A 22,888-nucleotide genomic window follows, 5' to 3' on the forward strand; every position below is an offset into this window, starting at 1 on the left:
CTTCCTGCTCATGCTTGTGTGTTGCTCTGCAGGGTCGTGTAGTTTTGCAGCCATTAAAGTGGTTATCAGAGAGAGAGAGAGAGAGAGAGAGAGAGAGAGAGAGAGAGAGAAGAGAGAAAGCACACACATACATGGAGCCTGGAGACCCTGGCTAAGCAGCTACATGGAAATGTCCTGCCAGGAACATTAAGGGGACTAGGCTAGTCTCACTAGTCCATGGACCCCATGCCGCTGACACACACACAGACTGACAAGGTCTGATTCTGTGGAGAGCTATCAAGCACCCCACTTTCAGTGTTGAGGAGTCCCAGTCATGTGATTCCATTTCCTTTGGAAAGAGATCACAGGAGCCTTGTGGCATTTTGAAATATTTGCATTTATTTACAAATAGACATGCTGAGCATAAAGTAGGGAGCTGCTGTATTCACACTCCAACAGATCCTGCTCCCCAATATGTTTCTGAGGGATACCCAGACCCTCCAGATATCCCAAGAAATAGTACCACTTTGGCCCTTTGCACTCCCAGTCCACAAAGATACAACTGGATGACCTTTCAGAAACAGGGGAAGATGGAAGTATAAGGACTTGTCCGCTTCCAGAAGGAATCTTCAGCAATTTCCTTTCCTATGTAAAGGCCAGCTATTCAGACACATCACTGCTAGTCTTCCTAACAAAAGGCTGTAATTATCCATCCAGTTTGTCCAAGCAATCTCTTTTTACAGCCAAAGTGGGGAGAGAACATTCAAACCAATCCCCCATCTCAGTGCAATACAATAAGCCTATAACAAAATCATATAAGCAGCAGAAGGAAAGAAAGGAAAAACCCAAGGAACATAGAAGCTGCCTTACTCCAACTGAGAACAAGGCTTAGTTTTGTCTACACTGAATGGCAGCAGCTGTCCAGGATTTCAGACAAGGGTCCTTCCCAGCCCCACCTGGAAATGCAAGGGATTGAACAGGATATCTTCTGCATGCAAAGCAGATGCTCTTTCACTGAACTACAACCATAGGTGACCTCAAGGTGCTTTCAGATGGTGAACGGCCGAAACCTAGGAAAACAGAAAAGGTATTCTTTGCCCAGTGCTGAAAAGATATTAAAGAAGGTGCCATCCTAAATCGATAATAATGCTACCTCTGGACTTTTGGTCAGCTTTAACCCAGTGATTTCTGTTATTTCCTTAAATACCCTGGAAGGTTCACAGGCTATGAAGGACTTGCTCACAAATTGATTGACAGTTACACGAATTATTGCAGCTAGGAAGTGGAAGGAGCAAGCAGAATATAAAATGGAAGAATGGTATAAAGAAGTGTGGGATATAGCTATGAATGATAAATTAAAATGTGCCATTAAGGTAAGACGGGGAATATGCAGGAGAAATGCCTTTGAGGAGATAGGGAGGGTGTTTGTGGAATGTGTACTGTTAAAATGGAAAGTGGTCAAACCATCGTAAGATCTGTTGAAATTTTGGGAGGTTGGATAGTTACAATGGAATGGTCTTGGTGGTGGGGTGCACATCTTTTTATGATTATTACTTTGTCAAAAAAAAATAAAAAAAAATTGAGAGAAGAAGGTGCCAGGGGAGCCTCCTTGGGCAGATAGCTGCAGAAATTTGATGTCCCTTTTGCTCAGCGGCCAGCTCCTAACATCTGAGGGAGGGGGTCACCAGAGGAGGGCTTCCAATGGTGATCTCTTTGTCAGAACAGTGAATTGAATCCCAGTCTCTTACTTTCCTTGCTAGCCGCCTATGCACCTTTCATTGTGTGCTATTTTTAGTAAGTCAATACTGGCCTTGTTTTCATACTGCCCACCTGAATCCAGTTACAACTGTTCATTAGAAGAACCACCATAGTTAAATCTCAAATATTGATCTTGGACTTAGTGAACAGATGTTGAGCACATGAGGCTTCCCAGTAACATCTTTGAGAACAACACAGTGTATTGTTGTAAATGCTGTTAGAGCAACATTGTCTCCAATACAATGGGAAGGTCTCTGTTTATATACTCAGCATCCCAGCAAAAATATGAATGCCTAGAGAGCTTTTAAAAAAGTGTACAAATGGCTTTATAATCCTTAAAACATTCATCATCACAACAACCCTGTGAAGAATAAGAGGGTTTTACAGGCAGGGAGGCACAGGTGAAAGATAGGAAGGCATTTGCTTGAGACCACCCAAGGAGCACGGGCCTAACTGCAGCTTAAAGGGAAACAGGTCAGGCTTTGTGGGGAGATGCTGAGGGTCCCACACAGAACAAGCAAGAAGGCTTCCAAACACAACAGGGCTAGTTTCCTATGTTTTGAAGCAAATTAAGTAATGCACATTGCCACTTAAAGAGCATGGACCCAGTAAGACCATTTATTCAGTTGGGGGGGGGGGGACGCAGTAGCGCTGTGGTCTAAACCATCGAGCCTCTTGGATTTGCCAATTGTGAGGTTGGGGGTTTGAATGCACGCGATGGGGTAGGCTCCCTTTGCTTTGTCCCAGCTCCTGCCAACCTAGCAGTTCAAAAGCATACCAATGTGAGTAGATAAATAGGTACCGCAGTGGTGGGAAGTTAAACAGCATTTCCATGCACTTCTGTCAAGGTGTCCTATTGCATCAGAAGTGATTTAGTTGTGCTGGCTACATGACCCAGAAAAGCTGTCTGCAGACATACGCTGGCTCCCTTGGCCTGAAAGTGGAGTTGAGCACTGTACCCCATAGTTAAATTTGACTGGACTTAACCATCCAATGGCCCTTTCCCTTATCTATTTAGTTAGTGAAATACATCACCATCTAAATAGGGAGACCCTCTAAGACAATTTGAAGTACGTGAAATAGCACACATTACTATCTAACGTGGGATTAAGACCATGCAGTCCAGAGTCTAAAATTACCTAACTGCACCACTGTTTGAACTGAGACTGAAACAACTCACTCATTTACTCATCTGATGTGACTCACTGCTATCCAGAGCACCACACTATCTGAGAGCAGCAATATGCTTCTTTGTTGCCTTTTGATTTAGAGTGGGTGGGTGGGTCGGATAAGAATGAAAGTTTCATATATTCTTAAATATGAGCTCCATGGGTAGGGAATAAGGTGGACACTGGGCCCACAAACCATTTCCTGCAGAATATCAGGGGAATCACCAGGCTTCTCCGGAGCTATTCCACACAATATTTGCTGTGCCACTGACTTGAGAGGCATTTTGTCCTGTTCTATGTTTTCAGTCAGGCTGCCTGCCAGACTTATTATTAATTTGTATTGGCTGTTAAAGTGTAAGTTTAATATGCATTAAATGTTATGTCTGTATGTGTTGTGTTTGAAAATAGTTTGTGAAGTTTGCATTAGGCAGGGGGTTTGTCTCCAGCAAATGAGACAAGAAAAAGATTGGAGGTTTCCATTTGAGGGTTTAGGCTAACTTATGACTCATCCCAGATCACTCTCATAGCAGGGAAATGAAACCTGAGAACTCAGTGTCTTAGTCAGCCCTTGAACTTCAGGGATGATGAACAAGCATAGGATCTTTCTCTGGCACCAGAGAGAGGAAGGTTTATTGAACTGTATTCAGGAGTAGAAAGAAGACTGGGCAGCATTGCTAGTTTAAGTGCAATGTGTATTTTTTTGCCAACATTTACTTTGTAACTATTTTAAGACTGTTTCCTTTAAAGCTAATTGAAGCTCAATCTTGTAGTGGAAAGCAAATGGGATGGCAGAATGTGGTTGGTTAGAGAATGAAACAGCTACAATGGTGCATATTTCCTATATAGGGTGTGTACTGATGGAAACTGCTCACAGACTCTTTTGGACTTTGTATGACAATGCATTATGGAATAAAGTCTGATTGGAAGGTCGATGGTTCAAATCCCCATGATGGGTGAGCTCCCGTTGCTCTGTCCCAGCTCCTGCCAACCTAGCAGTTCAAAAGCATGCCAGTGCAAGTAGTTAAATAGGTATTGCTGCAGTGAGAAGGTAAACGGTGTTTCATTGCACTCTGGTTACACTGTTCTGTTGTGCCAGAAGTGGTTCAGTCAGCTTCCCACATGACCCAGAAAGCTGTCTGTGGACAAACGCCCGCTCCCTTGGCCTGAAGTGAGATGAGCACCACAACCACATTGTCGCCTTTGACTGGACTTAATCATCCAAGGGTCCTTTATCCTTTACCTTTACCTTACTCCACCACTACCAGTTACAGATAGGTAGCCGTGTTGGTCTGCCATAGTCAAAACAAAAAAATTCCTTCCAGTAGCACCTTAAAGACCAACTATGTTAGTTCTTGGTATGAGCTTTCGTGTGCATGCACGAAGAAGTGTGCATGCACACGAAAGCTCATACCAAGAACTAACATAGTTGGTCTTTAAGGTGCTACTGGAAGGAATTCTTTTGTCCACCACTACCAGATACGTTTGGGCTTTTTCTATAAATCCCTTTAGTCACAAATCTTGCCTCTTAAGCAAGCATCAAGCTAGGGCTTCATGCACCCACTTTTCTTGGAGACAGCTTTCATATCTGGTTAAATAAAAACAGACAAACAAAAACAGTTCTTATCACATATTTTCACCTCTTATTCTCTTTTCAGTCTGCTCCTCTCATGCAACCTCAGTTCTTGTCCTGACTACAACATCATGACAGTTTTCTGTTGCCTCTGCTCTTCCATTTGACTGCACTACTCCCCCTTTTCAAACATGAGTTCTGCATTTTTGTCTCTAAAGAAGACAATTCAGAGACTAGGCTCCAATACTATCTTTCAGATCCCAGCACCTAGCTATCATGCTGCAGGTGTCACTCCAATACACACTCTCTGTGCTTGTCAGCTATGCTTAAGAGATAGCTAATTAGAAGAAATACCTTTCAGCTGCACCCCTGCACTATAGTTAGCCTCCAGCAATAGTGCTGTCTTACAAGAAATCGTCGTATGCTAGAATATGTTGTTCTTTAGCAGAAACAGATTATAGTTCAGGAAAAGGTTGAGCTTCTCAGAAATCACTGCCTAATATTTAAAGGTAGCCTTCAATCTTTTGAGGTGGGTAGCACTATTTCTCTTCTTAAATGAGTTAATAGATGGTAAGTGCAGGGGTGCAGGGGTGATGGCTGCTCATGCCACTGCGAGCCCCCACAGGGTGACTTCTTGTCACCCGGCAGACATGGAACCTGGGGCGTACCACCCCCCCATGCCTCCCCGTTGTGATGCCACTGGGTAAGTGGGGAAGAGCAAGAACAAATTACCGTGAGAATTGTCTCTTATTCAGCTTAAAATAGATCACAACAATCATTTGCACTGACTCCATATGGATGATCAAAACGTCATGGATGGTGTTCAACTAAATTTTACTCACAGTAGATCTACTGAAATTAATCAACATGACCAAGTCAGGTCTGTTAATTTCAATGGTTCTACTCTGGGTAAAACTTAGTTGAATACCACCTCATCTCTTGTGCATTTGGACACAGGAATAACCAACATGGGGCCCTTTTGATGCTGTTGGACCACAACTCCTAGAACTCTGACCATGCAGGGGTCATTGGAAGTTGCAGTGCAACAATGTCTGAAAGGCCCCACTTTGGCTACTCTTGGTTTAAGGTTTCTGGTTCCAGTGAAAGACGCATGAGATGTTCTGCATTGGCACTGGGAGCTGGACATGGAATTGTACATAGGACACACACACACACACAATACATCACTGGCCAATATTACTATTAATAATAATAAAAAATAAAATATTTATATACTGCCCTTCGTAACAAGATCTCAGGGCAGTTCACAGGATAAAATCAGATTACCAGGTCAGTGTTAGAGATGGCTAGATGCCCAATCCCACTCTAGAAATTGTCATAGGAAAGAACCATTTTGCACCATACAGGGTTCCTTCTGGACTCCAGAGAGGAGCAATGTTGGTATAAGAAACAGCCATGTTTGTTACACAACCTGATGCAAGTTATTATTGCAGTAACATGAAATCTAGCTTGGAAATGGATCCCATGTTGCTCCAGTCATGTATACTTATTCTTCAGCTATAGAGATAATGGAGGATGAGGCTACCGTTGCTTACTAGTAATCATGGCTATGTTCTACCTCGGCTGTCAGAGGCAGCATGCCTCTGTATACCAGTCACTGGGAATCACAAGTGGGGAGAGTGTTGATGCCCACATGCCCTGCTTGTGGGCTTTCCATAGGCATCTAGCTGCCCATTGTAAGAGCAGGTTACAGGACTAGACAGGCCTTTGATCTGATCCAGCAGGGCTCTTCTTATGTTCATACAGGCCCAGTCCAATGCAAGATGCTATTCGACTGCAGCAATGTGAGTTGCGGGTTTGTGCCACAGAAAGTCTAGCAGGTAGGAAAGGCTGTGTTGTAGAATTTTGGCTGCTGGCACAACTTGCACGATAAAAAAACCCTGAGTTAGCTACCAGAAATTCACAGTCCTGCAACTATTATTCAGTGATACATCTCAGTCGGGAGAGCTTATGGCATATTTGCATAGTTCAAGGCGCAAATATTTTACAAAGGAGAATCACATAGTTTGCTGAAGAAGCCAACTTTGTTATGAGACATGACTGTTAAATGCAATCTTTCAACACTGTGCTTCAAAGCTTCATTTAAAGATAACCCTATGATGGCATATTAGCTTAGCACAAGCACTGATGGGATAACCATAAATAACTCTGCTGGCATTATTAACCTCAACAAGGAGGTTTTCAGAGGTGACATGTTTGAATTTGGAATGACTTTCCACTAGATACATTCTGAAGCAAAGGGATTTTTTTTTTTTAATGGCTTGTTCAGAAAGCCATTTTTGAATAAATGCAAAGTCAAACAAGCCAGCATGTCCTAATAATAATAATAATAACAACAATGCTAATAATCTCACATATCTCCTAAGTGCAGCATGGAAGGGTTTCAAGGGGGAATGTGGCTCTTTATTGATAACGCCTGCATAGCCAAGGCAACTGTAGTTGATAAAGATATGTTGCTGGCTAGTTTCCAACAACATTCTTGAGGGAGATGGAGTTCATTTGCTCTATAGATGCAACTTCCCCGACATTCAGATGGTAATTTGTGCCATATAAAATTTGGTATAAAATCAATAGATCCAACACTACTACTGCTACTACTAATGATAATAATCAGAATGTACATTCTCATCATTTACAGGATTTACATGTCTGCCTGAAGTGTGCTTGTGTGAGTCAATTTATTTATTATTTATTTTATTATTTATTGCATTCAGTTGAAGATCACAGGGCGGTTCACAGAATAAAAATACAAAATACTTGATTAGCAGTGCTCTGCATATCAGTAATATGTGAAGTGGCTGTATTACTGTTTTTTTCTTTGCCCTGACTTCCTCTTACGTTTGGATTTTACCATGGTTCTTTATGTTCACTTATTCAGTAATCCAGTTTGGGGGCCACTGAGGTAAGAAGGTAGAATATTATTATTATGATTAAGCAAACAACTCTAGCTGTGATTGACAGCAATCCATACACCCTTTCATCTTGAAGTTATTCTTTGCACTTGACAGTGCCACAGTTATAAGCTATGTATTTCAGGACCATGGAGAGCAGCAATCAGTTTTAGAAAGGGTGTTGATATGCTTGCCTTTGGAAATTCTACCTTTCGACATTTATGTTCTATTACTTAAGGAGACGAACAAATCCTTGCCCTGGAGGAGACTGTCCTTTGAAAGGGGCAGAGTAAACTTTCTTTCCTGAAGCTCCAGGTGTTGTGTGTGTGTGTTTGTTTGGGAAGGGGTGTGTGACAAATCAGACATCATAGCAGACATGAATCATTGCGCACAAGATCTACTACAAGAGCAGCTGCAGATGCGTTTTTGGAAATGATTTTCACAGCTTCCCTGGCCACCCCCTGCTCATGTTTCCTCTCATGCATTATGCACCAAAGCTAGTCACCCCCGCATTTTGCTAGTAGGGTGGCTCGTGTTGCTTCTGCAGCTGCTTTGATGTCCTCCAAGAGCTCCAGTTTCATTTTCCTTTGGCTTGGCTAATAAATCAGCAATTCACAGCCTGATATGTGTGTTTATTTCCCAGCAAACAGAAGCTCATCCATTGCTAAATAAACAACAAATATAGAAAAATGAGGAATATGCTTTCTTGGAAAAAGAAAGAAAGAAAAGGGAAAAGAAAGGTATCCAATTAAAATTGCTGCCCCCACTTTGTTTCATTTTTATGTGATATTGAAAGGAGTTTATTAAATTTGGCTGCCCTTCCAGAGAACAGCAGGTGAAAGAACTGACTGGATTTCAAAGCAGCTCTAATATCCAATGAAAGTAATGTGTTCGCTAAGAGTTTGTGTTAATGCACATCACCTTTTGCATTGGTTCAACTGAAAGTGCTATAGTCTGAGCACATATTGTCAGGCCTAGGTGTCTGGTTTTGAGAATCTCAAAGGGAGATTGCAAATGAGTTACTTTGTTCCCTACACATGATGGCATGTGGTGTACGTCTTCTTGGCCTATCATGCCGAAGCATCAGCTTGTCAAGCACTTGTGAGCTGGATGATTGGTTACTTCCTTTGATCACAATGGGCTGTTAATGCAGGCACATAAGCCCATAAGACAGCTACCCTGGTAGCATTCTGAGGCACCTAGAGTGTGAACAGGATCTGTCTCAATCTACCTCTCATTGCCAGTGGACTTGAGGGCCTTGAAAATTGGCCAGTGCAGTGCAGGGCCAATTTCACATTGGTGGTAAACAGGCAATGAAAATCATGGTGTGGCAAAATCTGATGCCTTGAGCTGGAATAGTGATAACAAACTGGGAACACCTTCCCACCTGTCTTCCTTAGAGTTATTCCAGTTAAATGAGATGTTCATTGCAAATTTCTGTTGGTGAATAAAGTTGTGGCCCTTTTACTGTGAATGCAGACTCATGTCTTCATTCCGGTGAGGGGAATATATTTGTCCCCATGCAGTATAAATTTGGATGAAAACATAATGCTGTGGCAATGTGGAGAATCCGTTTCCCCCCTCTCTGGGTTCATACATGCAATTTAACAGCTCCCGTTAGTCGGACACCCCTGGGGAGCCTATCTTCTTTGAAAAACACTTTCTCTTTCTAAGCATCAGTACCTTGCTATCGAATATTTCATCAGACTTTCTGCTGCTAACTGCTGTCATACTTCAGATTCAACATTTAGTCAATACATTATACCAAAAAAGAGAGACAACAGTTAAAAGCAATGTGGACAATGGGACTGTAAAATAAGGGTCCTAAGATAGTCTTTTAATAGTTCAGCAACCATCACCATTAAGACTCAAAACCCTGTGGCAGAAAGGCTATCTATTGCTGCATTTTTAAGCAATTACTTTAGTTCCAAAAGGTTAAGCAATCCTTGTGTGAGGAGAAAATAGACTGACATAGAAACAGAGACCACGTTAACCCGGCAAACTGGGGGGCAGGGGAACGAGACCTCAAATTTAATCATAGTAATTGCATATGGAGGCTTGTGCATATGTACTTGTGGTATTATTACCAGCTAAGGAAAGATTTCTTCTTTTTTCCATTTTTTTAATTGGTTTTCCTAGTTTCTCTTCATGGGTAGGGTCTCTGTGCAATTGGGACACTCACACAGCTAGGTATCCCAATTGCATGGAACTGGTAGACTTGAGGTAGTGGCTGTGTGTATGTGTGTGTTGTTAAAAAGTGACCTTTAAAAAGCTGGCCACAGTACTGCCAGCATATAACACCTTGCTTGCAGGATTTCAACTGGCTGCCAAGCTGTTAATAGGCCAAGTTTACGGTTTTTAGTAACAGCATATAAGGCCCTGTGCAGCTCAGGACCAGCTTACTTGAGAGAGTTCCTTATCGCTGAAATACCCAATAGATCACCATAGTCTGCAGGAAAGGTTCTCCTGCAAGTTCCAACAATCTCAGAAGCCTGCTCCACAGTAACCAGGAGAGCAGGGCTGTCGTTGTGGCTGCCCCTACTCTGTGGAACTGCATCCCTGTTGAGATACTACACATACTCAACTATTTGTAGTTTCCAGAAACAACTGGCAACATTTTTATCTCGATAAGCTTTTGCATCTGGGTGAAAAGGTCTCTGCCTTAGGTGTCCATCTTGTATTATTTTTAAACCAATATTCAGCCGGTTTTCGTACTGTTTTAAAAACCATTTTAGCTATTCTTATGAGATGTTTTTAAATTTTCATGAGGCATTATTACCATAATGGCAACAGCATGGCCCTGCTCTGGTCTGAACTCAGGTATGTCTTATATATGCATGGATTGGGCTTATGATGGGACAACTGCACCACATGCAGTTAGAGTTGCTTACAAATTGAAACCAATGAATGAATATGGGCCCATGTTAAAACAAACATATTGAGTTTGGCACTTCATAGTGCTTTATTACTCCTTTTCAGTAAGGCCTGTAAACCTGGTCATTTTTTAATCTGTATAGATGCATGAATCCCCTGAGAAGTTTGCTTGCAAAATGCCACAGGAATGATCGAGAGCAGTGATATATTTTTATTTTCTTGAATTTTTCTTGTTGTTGCTCTCTTAGTGCTGGAATAATTTCTATCAGAGTTGGGGTGAAAACTGAAGTAAAGAAGATGAATGTGCAGTGTTTTCATCCTCTAATTGTAAGGCCAGACTTTTTCCTTATACTCCCCTCCCCCCACATTTCAGGATCATTTCAGTTTTTTATGTTTTCTGATGTGTATTTGAGTCCTTACAACAAAGAGAAACGGGATAACCCCTGTCTCCTTTCTACAGATGATAACATTACTTAGATTTTAATATTACTGAGCACTGTGACTGCAGAACTGGGAACTGGTAAATAATAAATGTGGCTCCACAACATACACTCTGTCAGATGTGGTCATACCAATGCAGCAACAAGTCAGTCAAATGCAAGATCTTACGGTAACAAAACCCAATTAAATATTTAACAAAAACCACAAAAGAGAAAGAGATGAGTAAATGAAGAATGTTGACTTGAAAGAGAAGAATGGAAAACAGAATGCTTTTAATGACTAATACTAAGCTGACAGATTCTGCTTTGATCTCCCTCCCCTTCCTTCTTTCCTGGGCTTCTTTCTTCTCCTTTTTTCCAGGGCTGACCTGATGGTAGCCCTCTTCCATGCCACATGCAGAAGTTGACTGAACTGGACTTCAGCAATGTTGCTTAGGGCAGTGCTCTTCAAGCTTGGGTGCCCACATGTTTTTGGACTACAACTCCCATCATGCTTAGCAAACTTAGCCGATTGTCAGAGAGATGAGTTGGGTAGACTTTCCACCATTTGCTGGGGTGGCGCTCTAATGATTTTCAGAGGGACGTGCTAGGGCAAGGATGCTTGGCCCTGCTGTGTCCCTTGCAGAGATCAGCAGCGGGCCTTCCGGGGAAGTACTCTGGGGATATTAAAGGGACATGACAGGGCTGGTGATATACAAAAGAATGTGGCAGGGCCAAGCATCTTCAGCCTGACACAAGCTTTGGAGGATCACCACAGAATTTTGGGGTGCCCCAGCCCCCTTCTTCAAAATATTGCTCCTTGGCCCCCTGTTGGCAACTCAAAATGTTTGCTCTGATGAAGCATCAGAAGAATGCAATGCTATATTCTTCTCAACGATCTTCATGGGAACGTGGATTATAAGGGATGCAAGCAGATCTTCATTCATATGACAAGATGTCTGTTCCATTTCCACCCTCTGCAGCTTCTTAGCCACCTGCTCTCCCCCATCTTATCCTAATCCCCCAACCCTCTAAAGCAGATTTTGAAAGTGCACCAAGAGTTGCAGGAGAAGTGAATCCATTCCACAATTGGTGTCTATTCCTTAGCTGGGCAGATATCATTGTAGTCCATGCACTGGCAACCTCAATGCTGGATTACTGTAATGTGCTCTATGTGGGGCTGCCCTTTGGGTCTGGTTTGGAAGCTCCAGCTGGTGCAGAATGCAGCTGCTCAATTGCTGATGGGGGCATCTGCCCAAGAACATATGATACCATTGTTGAAACATCTTCACTGGCTACCCATCTGCTACTGAGACAGGTTCAAGGTCCTAACATTAATTTAGAAAGCCCTGAACAACTTAGGTCCAGGGTACCTCAGAGATCACCTGAAACCTAATGTCCCAGCTTGATCACTGAGATCATTTGCAGGAATGTCATTGGTTTTCTCCCCCAACTTGGTGAGGCTCATTTGACAACAATAAATAGAGCCTTGAGTGGGATTGGCTCAATGTTGTGGATTATTATGCCGATAGCGGTTCAGCAGGCGCTGTCTGTTTAGACTTTTAAATGCTTCCTGAAAACCTTTCTATTCTGCCAGGCTTATGCAGGCAATTAATAATATATCTTTCCACAATGGCTAAGTGATGCCTGTTTTTAATTTTTTTAATGTGTTATTACTGCATGGTTTTATGTATTCTTGCTGTAAACCACGTTGATATATTTTATGAAATAGCAGCCAATAAATATGTTTATAAATACGGTAAATAAGCAAACAAATGTATTTCAACCAATATCTTTATTTCTTTTTCAGATGATCTTTATTAAAATTTTAGTTACATACTGTACATACACATACATTATATTTCACATTTGTTCTTGCTCTCCTGAGCTGACTTCCCTCCTTCCTTCTTCTGGCTTTTTTATGTCCTCTTTGACTTTTCGCATTGTCTTTGTCCATTTTCAATAAGATTGTTCTTCTTCATTTTTTCCATTAAATGTCCATAAACAAATAAATCTTTTTATATATACAAGTTCTTGTTGTCTGTCTATATTCATTTACAAATATTGTTCAATAATAGTCCTAATATACATTTTTAATTCATTTTGATATTATTATCCAGTAAATTTCTTGTATTTTCCTGTTATGAGATATTATTTTAATTCTACTGGTTCCCTATTTCACATCATCTTCTATATATATGACATAAATTTTCCCCATTCTTTTTGATATGTTTCATCCCTCTGATGTCGAATTTTTACTGTTAATTTGGCTATTTCTGCATACTCCATAACCTTGTACTGCCATTCTTCTATTATGGGCAATTTTTGCTGTTTCCATACCTGAGCAATAACCTCGCCGCCGTTGTTGTGTATAAGAACAGTTTCTGGTCATTCTTGTCAATGTCTTCTCCCATCATTCCCAACAGGAATGACTCTGGTTTATTCAAAAACATATACCTAAAAATCTTCTTTAATTCGTTATATATATTTTCCCAATACGTTTTCACTATGTCACAAGTCCACCACATGTGGAAGAAACTGCCTACCCACACTTCCAACAATTTTTATTTCCTGTTTTATACATCTTTGACAATTTAATTGGCGTGAGGTACCATCTATACATCATTTTTAACAGATTTTCTTTTAACAATGTACATGCTGTAAATTTTAGGCCGGTATTCCATAACTTTATCCACTTTTCATACTCAATGTAATGGCCTACATCTATTGCCCACTTAATCATGACACTTTTGATTTCTTCATCTTTTGTGTGCCATTCTAATAAATACTCATAGACCTCAGACCGTTCTTTTTTGTTATTTTGTAGTACTGCAGTTTCTAATATTGATTTTGTTTGTTCAAACCCTCTTGTTTTCTTATCCTTTGAGAAGATATCACCCATTTGATGGTACTCCATCCAACTTTGCAGTTTATCTTTCAATTCCTCATATGGTTTGATCTTAATTACATTGTTCTCTTCCAATAACATATCTCTATAGGTCAACCGTTTTCCTTTCTTATTTAGTTTTTTCAGTGAAAAAGCTTCTTGGGGTGACAGCCACCATGGCGTTTTTCTTTCGAACCACTCTTTATATCTTTTCCAGACTTCAAATAGTGGTCTTTTTATGATGTGATTTAAAAAGTCCCGATGTACTCTGACCTTGTCATACCAAAGGTATGCGTGCCACCCATATCTGTTTCCAAAACCTTCCAGATCTAATATATCTGTATTTTCCAAACTAAACCACTCTTTTAACCATATTATAGATGCAGCTTCGTAATATATTTTGAGGTCCAGTAGTGAAAAGCCTCCTCTTTCTATTTTGTCCGTTAAAAGTTTGGATTTTATTCTAGGCTTTTTCCCTTGCCATACAAACCTGGAGATCACTTTTTGCCACTCATTGAATTGGCCTTGTCCTGTTATAATTGGAATGGTTTGAAATAAAAAGAGCATTTTTGGTAGGACATTCATCTTAATTTCTGCTATCCTTCCACAGAAGGATAGCTTCAGTCTGTCCCGTATTTCAAATTTCATTTTTACTTCTTTCCATATTGTTTTATAATTATCCTTGAATAGGTTTGTATTTTTTGGGGAAAGCCAAACACCCAAATATTTTCTTTTCTTTACCGTTGTTATTTCTGTTTTGCTTTGTAGTTGGTCTAGTTGTTCCTCATACATGTTCTTTACCATCATTTTTGTTTTACTTTTATTAATTTTAAATCCTGCCATCGCTCCGAATTCTTCTATTACTTTTAATGCTTCTACTATAGAAGTTTGAGGTTCTTGTAATGTCATGACTATGTCATCAGTGAAGGCCTTAACTTTGTATTCCTTTTCTCCACATTTTATTCCAGTAATTTCCCCTGTTTCTCTTATGGTATTTCAACCAATATCATCTAGAATGAACTACAAATAACCAAAATCACCCCAACTCTCACCACATTCCAGTGTTGTTGAGCTGAATCAAGAGATAGATACATGCTAATGGCATAAGAAAGTTCCCTTTGGCACTTGCAGAAATTATCCTTCTTCAATGTGTAAGCAGGTCTTTGTAAATGGTGACAAAGCCGTGACAAAGCCATGTGGAGATAGAGGCACCTATGCTATGAAATAATCCTTCCTTTGATATAACCAGTCCCATTGATTCTGGAAATACAAAAGGACATTTCCCTTAAAGATTCCTATTGAGACTTATATTCTCTTGAAGTGTTTTCAGTGCTTAAAAAATCCTCACTCTTTGAAAGATCTCTTGATATTTTTTTCCTAATCATATTCAAATGGTTCAATACATATAGCACCCTAATTGCTATATTAGGACCACCTTCTGTGCTGAGATAATTTCTTTGTGAAATGAGCATGTGTAATGGTGGTCAAAGGCTTTTGATCAGGTCATTACAATGAAGTATTATGTGCCTCCCATGGAAATGAATTTAAGCAAGCACTGATTTTAAGCAAATATGCCTCCGTACAAATAATAAGTCCCTGATGGCATGCTTGAAAATAGGATTCAAGCAGCTGGACCTGCAACAAAATGTTGCAGTGTGGAGCAATCCTGTTCCGTTAGCCATACCCCTTTCTTGAATGCTGCACTGAATTCTCCTGTCTCACTCTGTTTGCTCTTATTTCTGCATTCCACAGCAGCTGAGCTTGTTTAGTTCTCATTGGACATTAATGTGGTTATGCAGTGGACAGATTGTGGGCAGAGCCAGAAGAGCACATGATGGCAAACATCTTCACTGGCTACCCATCTGCTACTGAGACAGGTTCAAGGTCCTTACATTAACTTACAAAGCCCTGAACAACTTAGATCCAGGGTACCTCAGGGATCACCTGAAACCTAATGTCCCAGCTTGATCACTGAGATCATTTGCAGGAATGTCATTGGTTTCCCCCCAACTTGGTGAGGCCCATTTGACAAAAATAAATAGAGCCTTTAGTGCCATTGGCTCAATGTGGTGGATTACTCTGCCCATAGCGATTCAGCAGGCCCATCTGTTTAGACTTTTAAATGCTTCCTGAAAACCTTTCTATTCTGCCAGGCTTATGCAGGCAATTAATAATACAAGGCCAGCTCCTTTCACATGATAAAAAAACAACAACCTGCTCTCAAGTAGGCTTGAGGGCAGGGCTTGAGTTTTCCCCCCATCCAGCTGACACTCTCCCAGTAAGACGCTGATCAAGTCAGAATGTAGCCTCTCCTAAAGAGAGAGATGCAAAGGTGGACACCCTGCCATTTAGTGGGCTGTGGTTGTTTTGTGTTGGGGTGTTGGGGCACTCAACTGAGTCATATCATCACCATCACCACCACCACCATCACTAGAGCTTTGCACTGCAATCAAGCTTTATTTGAAGCTTTCAAATTTGCCGCCAAGCACAGTGTTCAAGCCACATAAACAGCCACCTACCAAATTTGATTGAAAGGAAACGGAGGGTTGATTTTCCTTCCAGCTCCTTGTCAAAGCTACCAGGAACCACTTCAAGGAGAAACCACTTAGGGGTAGACCTCTAACATAGCAGTCCTATGAAAGCTGGTAGTGGGTGAGATTGTTTGGAGGAGAAACTGGCAATTCCTAAGCTATGCCAAGTGTGTGGGAATGTGGCTCTGTGGTGGATGGTGTTTCTTGTAGTGATGGTGAGGATTAACTATTCTAGTTGCAGGACTGGCATAGCTTTTCAGTCAGTTTGAGGGGCTGCATTGAGGGGGGAAGGGATGCCTTTGGATCAAAGCTGCTTTCAGTCCTGCTGCTGCTGTATTGAAGAAGCTCTCAACTGTGGACCACAGAGAAGGAATTCCATGGCATCCCTTCAGCCACCTGGAAGAGGGTTGCTCCCTTAATCTTAAGGGGAAAGTACAGGAAACTACTTTTCTAGAGTTTATTCCTTATGGAGATTCTATTATAGCCAGTCACCCTGCAAATCTTCTGAATTCAAAAATACTTTGAGTCAATAAAATTATATTTGAATACTATAAAATCATATGATATATATTTCAGGTTCTTATGTTGCCGAAAAGGAAAATACTATCTTTTAAAAAAAGTGTGGTGGGGAGGGGCATTTCATTACAATAGATTTTATACCCTTTCTGTCTAACAGAGGCCTTTCAGTGAAGTGGCAGCTTGCCATTTAAGAGTAACATTGTCATTTCCCATCTAAGAGAAATTTTGCCCTTCATTCCTGTATCCTTGACACCCACCTTTATCAAGGTTTTCAAAATAGGCACATTATTTTAAATTGGTTGATTAATGGATTAAAACCCAAGTAAAAACTAAGCATCTTTAATTGGTTCTTGCTCAGACACGGCGATTATTACTTTACATGTTCCGCAGCTAAAAATATGGGCTGCAGCCTTGACTCAAATTAAGCCCTCTGCTCTGAAAATTATTATAAAGATGAAGATATAATTGCATTTTAATCATTAGTGATGCAGTCGTACACACATATGCGCATGCTTATAGTACTAATCATGTCAGCATGTTGCACGGTTACGCAGGAAGGTATTTGGAACCATTTATCACAATCACATTAGCATTAGCCACAAGTCATTGCACTCCTGAAACTGGATCAGGCTTGGAGCATGATGAAGCAAAATGAACTCTATACCAGAATGCTGACTTGGTGGAGAGTATCTGCTCTTGTCCTGGTCGCTTCCTTTGCTCCCAGCAGCACAGACTGAGGACAGGTGGTCTGCCTGCTATCTCTTAAATGGGCAACCACATAGTCTAGAAAACCACTCATTCAACCATTGTGGATGCTGCTTTAATTATATTGTATTACTGGCCTAGGTTCAGGGTTCTTGGGTTAACACAGAATGCCCTAAAAAAAAAACACCTGGGTCCAGGATTGCCCGAACCCTTATATCTCAGCTCAATTGCTGAAATCATTTGGAAGAAGACTGTCAGTTCTCCCCCATGTTACCAAGACATCCTTGCTTTTGATTTTTAGGCATCTCTTAAATCTTTTATTAAATGCAGATGGGCCTTTACAGATGTTTAATTTTAATTTTTGATTAGCCACTTACAGAGTATTTATATATATATTTTAAAATTGTGTTTTATATTTTGATTTTTTGCATTATCCCCATATTTTGTGATACAGGAGCACAGAAATAAATAAATAAACATCATATAGCTGAATAGCATCACATATTCCTTATTGCAGCAGTTGCTTGTGTTTGTTTGGATTGATGGGGTGAAGACAGACAGACCAGACTGGTAGGAGCCAGAGTCCGTGATGGGTAGGGCTAACTCACAATAGTTTCCCCCCTCATCTTCTTTCCTCCTGGTATCCAAAGATATCCCATGCCAATGCCTGGCTATTTTGCACCCTAGGTAAAGCTAATTACTCCCCCCAAAAAAGTTGCTAACTTCAATTTTTAAAAACAGATGTCTTGTAGAAAAAAAATGAAAGCACAAAACTTAAAACTTCTGAATTTATTTTAAATTGCAAGAATAAGTAACACAACAATATCTGTTTTTTTTCTCTCAAATACAAATGAAAATGTTTTAGCACACACATCATTTCCAATTATCTTTTGAATTGTGAGTTAACATTTAAGTCTCTTAGAAGTTTCACTTTCAGGCACATCAAAATCTCACTTTGCACTTTCTTTTGTATTTGAGAAAGATAATCAGAGATTATCACAAGACTGTGCTTTGTGGGGCAGTGCCCCATCCATCTTCTGTTATCATCATCATCATCATCATCATCATCATCATCATCATCATCATAATGGACCAGCCTCCACTGCCACATTGGTAAATCAGAAATACCGTCTTCTACATCAGCATGTGTGCAGGGGTAATACGAGTGCTACCTAAATTTAATGTGTGAAAAGAGGACCACATAAAAAGCCATCATAGCAAACCCTCCAACACGTCACCATGGAAAACTATGGTCACCATGTCACCATGGAAAGGTTGATATGCTGGGTCTCAAACCTTTGATGAGACTTTGAAGATCTATGGCCAGTCAGAATAGGCAATGTAGGGTAGATTGGAGTGGAGAACCTCAGCACCAGTGGACAAATGTGGTCCTCATATTTTCTCTACTTAGCCATTGAGACACTCCCAGGTTCCACCCATTTCTGGCCCTGCTCAGCATTCTCCTTGAGTGCTTTTGTGTGGTTGGATTCTTTCATTGAAGTGTCCTGCTGGTCTGGGTGGAGGGCAGGGGTGGAGCAAGGTGGGTGCGGGCTGCCCCGGGTGAAATCACCGAGGGGGGTGACATTTGGCGCGCTGCCGCCTACGACTCCTGCCTACCCCAAGCCGTCGGGGAAGGGGGCTGGTTGACCTGGGTGGAGGTGTGTGTGTATCTAGAAACCCCTCGATTTTGTATGGGTAGAATGTGGCCTTCTGTCCAGAGATCAGAGTCACATGCAAAGCTCTAACTATTTTTGCCTCTGGCATGCAACCTCTGGAATGCTCCACATTCCACTTGGACTGAAAAAAATGTCCCCCTCTCCTTGTGGGGTAGATTAACCCATAGTTTGACAACATTTAAAGGGCCTGTGCATGCTCATGTATGTTCCCAGTCTTAAAACTGTGTGCCTGGGAAATTGGGGGGGGGGTGGTAGTGTCTATTTTGGGAGACATATGAAATCCCTTGAAATGTATGGCAATAAATGTCTACTCAAGACAACATTTTCCTGTCTCTACAGATTGATTTTCGCTGAAAATGACTAACTAGCCCTATGCTTCCTGCTACATTTCAGTGGAACACAATCCACCTGAGAGAGCTATACAATGCACTTCATAACTATTTTGTACTGGCCCTTTCATTAAAAGGATCAAAGGTGAATTAGCATGCAGAATTAGCTACCTTCTGATCCCTTGAGGTTCTGCCTCCACCGGGATTAGTCAGACAATAGATGTGTGGTATGTTTTACTTATGAATGTGTTGATGAAACTCAACCTTATAAATATCAACCTGGAAATTCACTAGAGATGCCATGAAGAAATTCTAGGGATGTCGAACCCTGAAATATGTGTTTTGCTTTATAATTGGAGGTGGAAACGATACCCTGACAATTCCGTTTCTTTATTCTTCCATGGGTTTGCTCTGCCCTGAGTCTCTCCTGAATTCTGATTTAGCTAGGAGAATCCCTAAATTAATTTAGAAATTGGAGCATGCAGAGTTTGCCACTGCTGCAGTTCATTGCAAATGGGACAGCTGGTGTGGTGCAGTGGGTATCGCTTTGGAGATGAATGTGGGAAATCAGGGTTCAAGTTGTTTCTCTGCCATGATGCTCACTGGGTTACATTATTAGGTTATTCTTTCTCTCTCCGTCTAATCTCACAGGCAGAGGTAGCTGGAATGATGGGTTAGTGACAGTGACAGGTTTATAGAGTCAGTGTGGGGCTGGTCCCCTGAGGGGGGCGGGGCTGCCCAGGAACATTAGCAAAGTAAAGGTTAAAAAAGAGAGTAAAGGACCCCTGGATGGTTATGTCCAGTCAAAGGCAACTATGGGGTTGTGGTGATCATCTTGTTTTCAGGTCGAGGGAGCCAGCGTTTGTCCACAGACAGCTTTCCGGGTCATGTGGCCAGCATGACTAAATCACTTCTGGTGCAACGGAACACCGTGACAGAAACCAGAGCGTGTAGAAATGTCATTTACCTTCCCACAGAAGTGGCACCTATTTATCTGCTTGCACTGGCATGTTTTCGAACTGCTAGGTTGGCAGGAGCTGGGACAGAGCAACGGGAGCTCACTCTGCCACTGGGATATGAACCACCAACCTTCTGATCAGCAAGCCTAAGAGGCTCAGTGGTTTAGACCACAGGCCACCCACGTAGCTAAGTAGCTCTGACCTTGCTGCCACCCTGCTCCCTCCTGGTAGGCTGCAGCAAAGCCACTGTCAGGAGGGTGGTGGTGCAGCACAACCCCACCACACAAGCTGCTCCTCTTCACAGGGAGGACAAAATTCTATGTGTATGTGTGTGTTTGAAGAACCCTGGAGGAGAGCTGGGATATAAATGTAACAATAAATAAAACTAAGGTGCCCCCACTCATTGATATTTGAAGGGCTGTAAAATAGGGACGCGGGTGGTGCTGTGGGTTAAACCACAGAGCCTAGGACTTGCCAATCAGAAGGTCGGCGGTTCGAATCCCTGCAACGGAGTGAGCTCCCATTGCTCGGTCCCTGCTCCTGTCAACCTAGCAGTTCGAAAGCACGTCAAAGTGCAAGTAGATAAATAGGTACCGCTCTGGTGGGAAGGGAAGGTAAATGGTGTTTCTGTGCGCTGCTCTGGTTTGCCAGAAGTGGCTTAGTCATGCTGGCCACATGACCCCGGAGCTGTACGCCGGCTCCCTTGGCCAATAAAGCGAGATGAGCGCCGCAAGCCCAGAGTCGGCCATGACTGGACCTAATGGTCAGGGATCCCTTTACCTTTACCTTTAATGCAGAAGATGGAACAGATTTGCTCTGTTGGTCCAGAGGCCAGGACTATAAGTAATGATAACAGGGAAGTGGGCTCTTTCACTGGTGGCAGCAGAGCTGTGGAATGCCCCCATCAGTACTGGCATTCCACCAGCTCTTGAAGACTGTCTAGACAAGCATTCCCCTGAAATGAACTTTCTGATCTAATTGTTTTTATTGCTCTTTTAACTGTTTTAATTATGCTTTTTAAGAAACTTGGCTTTATTATGTATTTTAATTATAGATGTTTTGTTACTGACTGTATACTTGTGAATTGCTTAGAAGCCATTTTGGCACATGCATATATGTTCAAAAGCATACCTGCATGTGTATGTTTGTGTGTGTGTTGATAATATTATTATTATTATAATGATGATGATGGATAGAAATGAGAAGGAAACATTAAGCATTAGGAAAAACCTCCTAGTGGTAAGAGCTCTTTGAACAGAGTGCCTGGGAGGTGGAAGGCTCAACTTCACTGATGTTATTTAAACAGAGACTTGATAGCCATCTGTCAGGGATGGTCTTGCACTAAACAGGGGGTTGGATGAGATTACCTCCAAGATCTCTTCCGACTCTAAAGCTCTATGATTTTATGACTCCATTTGCAAACAGCTTCCTAAGCCCCCAAAGGCCACAAGCCTCTCACAATCTCTTTCTTGTGTTGCAGCCTTGAGTGTGCCTTTTGCATTATGCAATAGGGAAATATGTTGCCTTCTGTTTTGACAATTTGATTACACTCATGTTTAATGCTCAGATGCAGTCTAGAGTCCTGTTGCAGCTCCGTTAAACCGCCATGATGCAAGGAAAAGAGGAGTGAATGGGCAGGCAATATCTGGAAAAGTCATGGAGCCCCGTTCTTCTTAGTGAATTAAGAGATAGGCTTCACTTAGGTGGTGATGACTCTTACAATCTTTCACCTTTGGGGAGGAGCAAGGATGCAGTTAACTATGCATTATGATTCACGCATCATCTGCTGTGCTCATAGACTCCAATCTATTTATTTGTAAAGTGGGTTATACAGCTTGTAGACACACTAGGAGCCCAACAGAAAGGGGGAGGGAAGGAGGAGGAGGAGGAGGAGGAGGAGGAGGAGGAGGAGAGGCCCTCCTTATGCTAGCAGAAACATTTTGTCTTCCCACTCCCTTCCCACAAGCCCCTAAAACATCCTCAAGCTGTGGCTGACCAGACATGTGCTGTGATTCCCAGCAAGTGGTATTTAAAGCCACAATGCCTCTGAAAGTGGGGGCAGAACATAGCCACCATTGCCAGGAGTCACAGAGGAGGCACAAGGGCTTTCCTGGTGCTCCTAGCTGAAAATCATTATAGGTGGCTGGGTGGTGTCTATTCTTGATTTGAACTTCATTTTTTTATAGCTGGTTTCTTAGAATACCTGCTTACATAATGCCTCAGCAGGATGATCTCCAGGGTCCAAAATGTCTGGCTGACCAGGAAGCTGTCCACAGAGCCCAGGGGATGTTTCTCTGTCTCTCTCCCCATCAGAGGATTCTTAAAAAAATAATTAAGTGAATTAGAACAATGGTGGTGGGGAAAGTCCATTGACCATGCCAATAGGATTTGGAGTCCAGCAACAGCTCTAGGGTCACAGCTTCGTCCCCCATCCCCTGTGCTTAGGAGTTGCATTGGTATGAATGGTGTGATTAGCGATCACCGTGGCTTTCTTCTATTATTATTATTATTATTATTATTATTATTATTATTATTATTATTGAACAATTTATATACCGCTTAACTACGATTGCCTCTAAGTAGTATTAAAAAAATGCAGAA

General features: G+C 41.6%; 1 long non-coding RNA gene across 1 annotated transcript in view; it reads right to left on the minus strand.

The window, feature by feature from the left end:
- The window catches only part of LOC310841692, a 34,894-nt gene extending 12,320 nt beyond the window's left edge, over positions 1-22,574 (minus strand). Inside the window, exon 1 of the long non-coding RNA XR_014562697.1 lies at positions 22,499-22,574. This is a non-coding gene — a long non-coding RNA (uncharacterized lncRNA). The remainder of the gene's footprint in view (positions 1-22,498) is intronic.
- Positions 22,575-22,888: the final 314 nt, after the last annotated feature.

Source organism: Podarcis gaigeae, assembly GCF_964106915.1.
Source record: "Podarcis gaigeae genome assembly, chromosome: 3".
NCBI lineage: Eukaryota > Metazoa > Chordata > Lepidosauria > Squamata > Lacertidae > Podarcis > Podarcis gaigeae.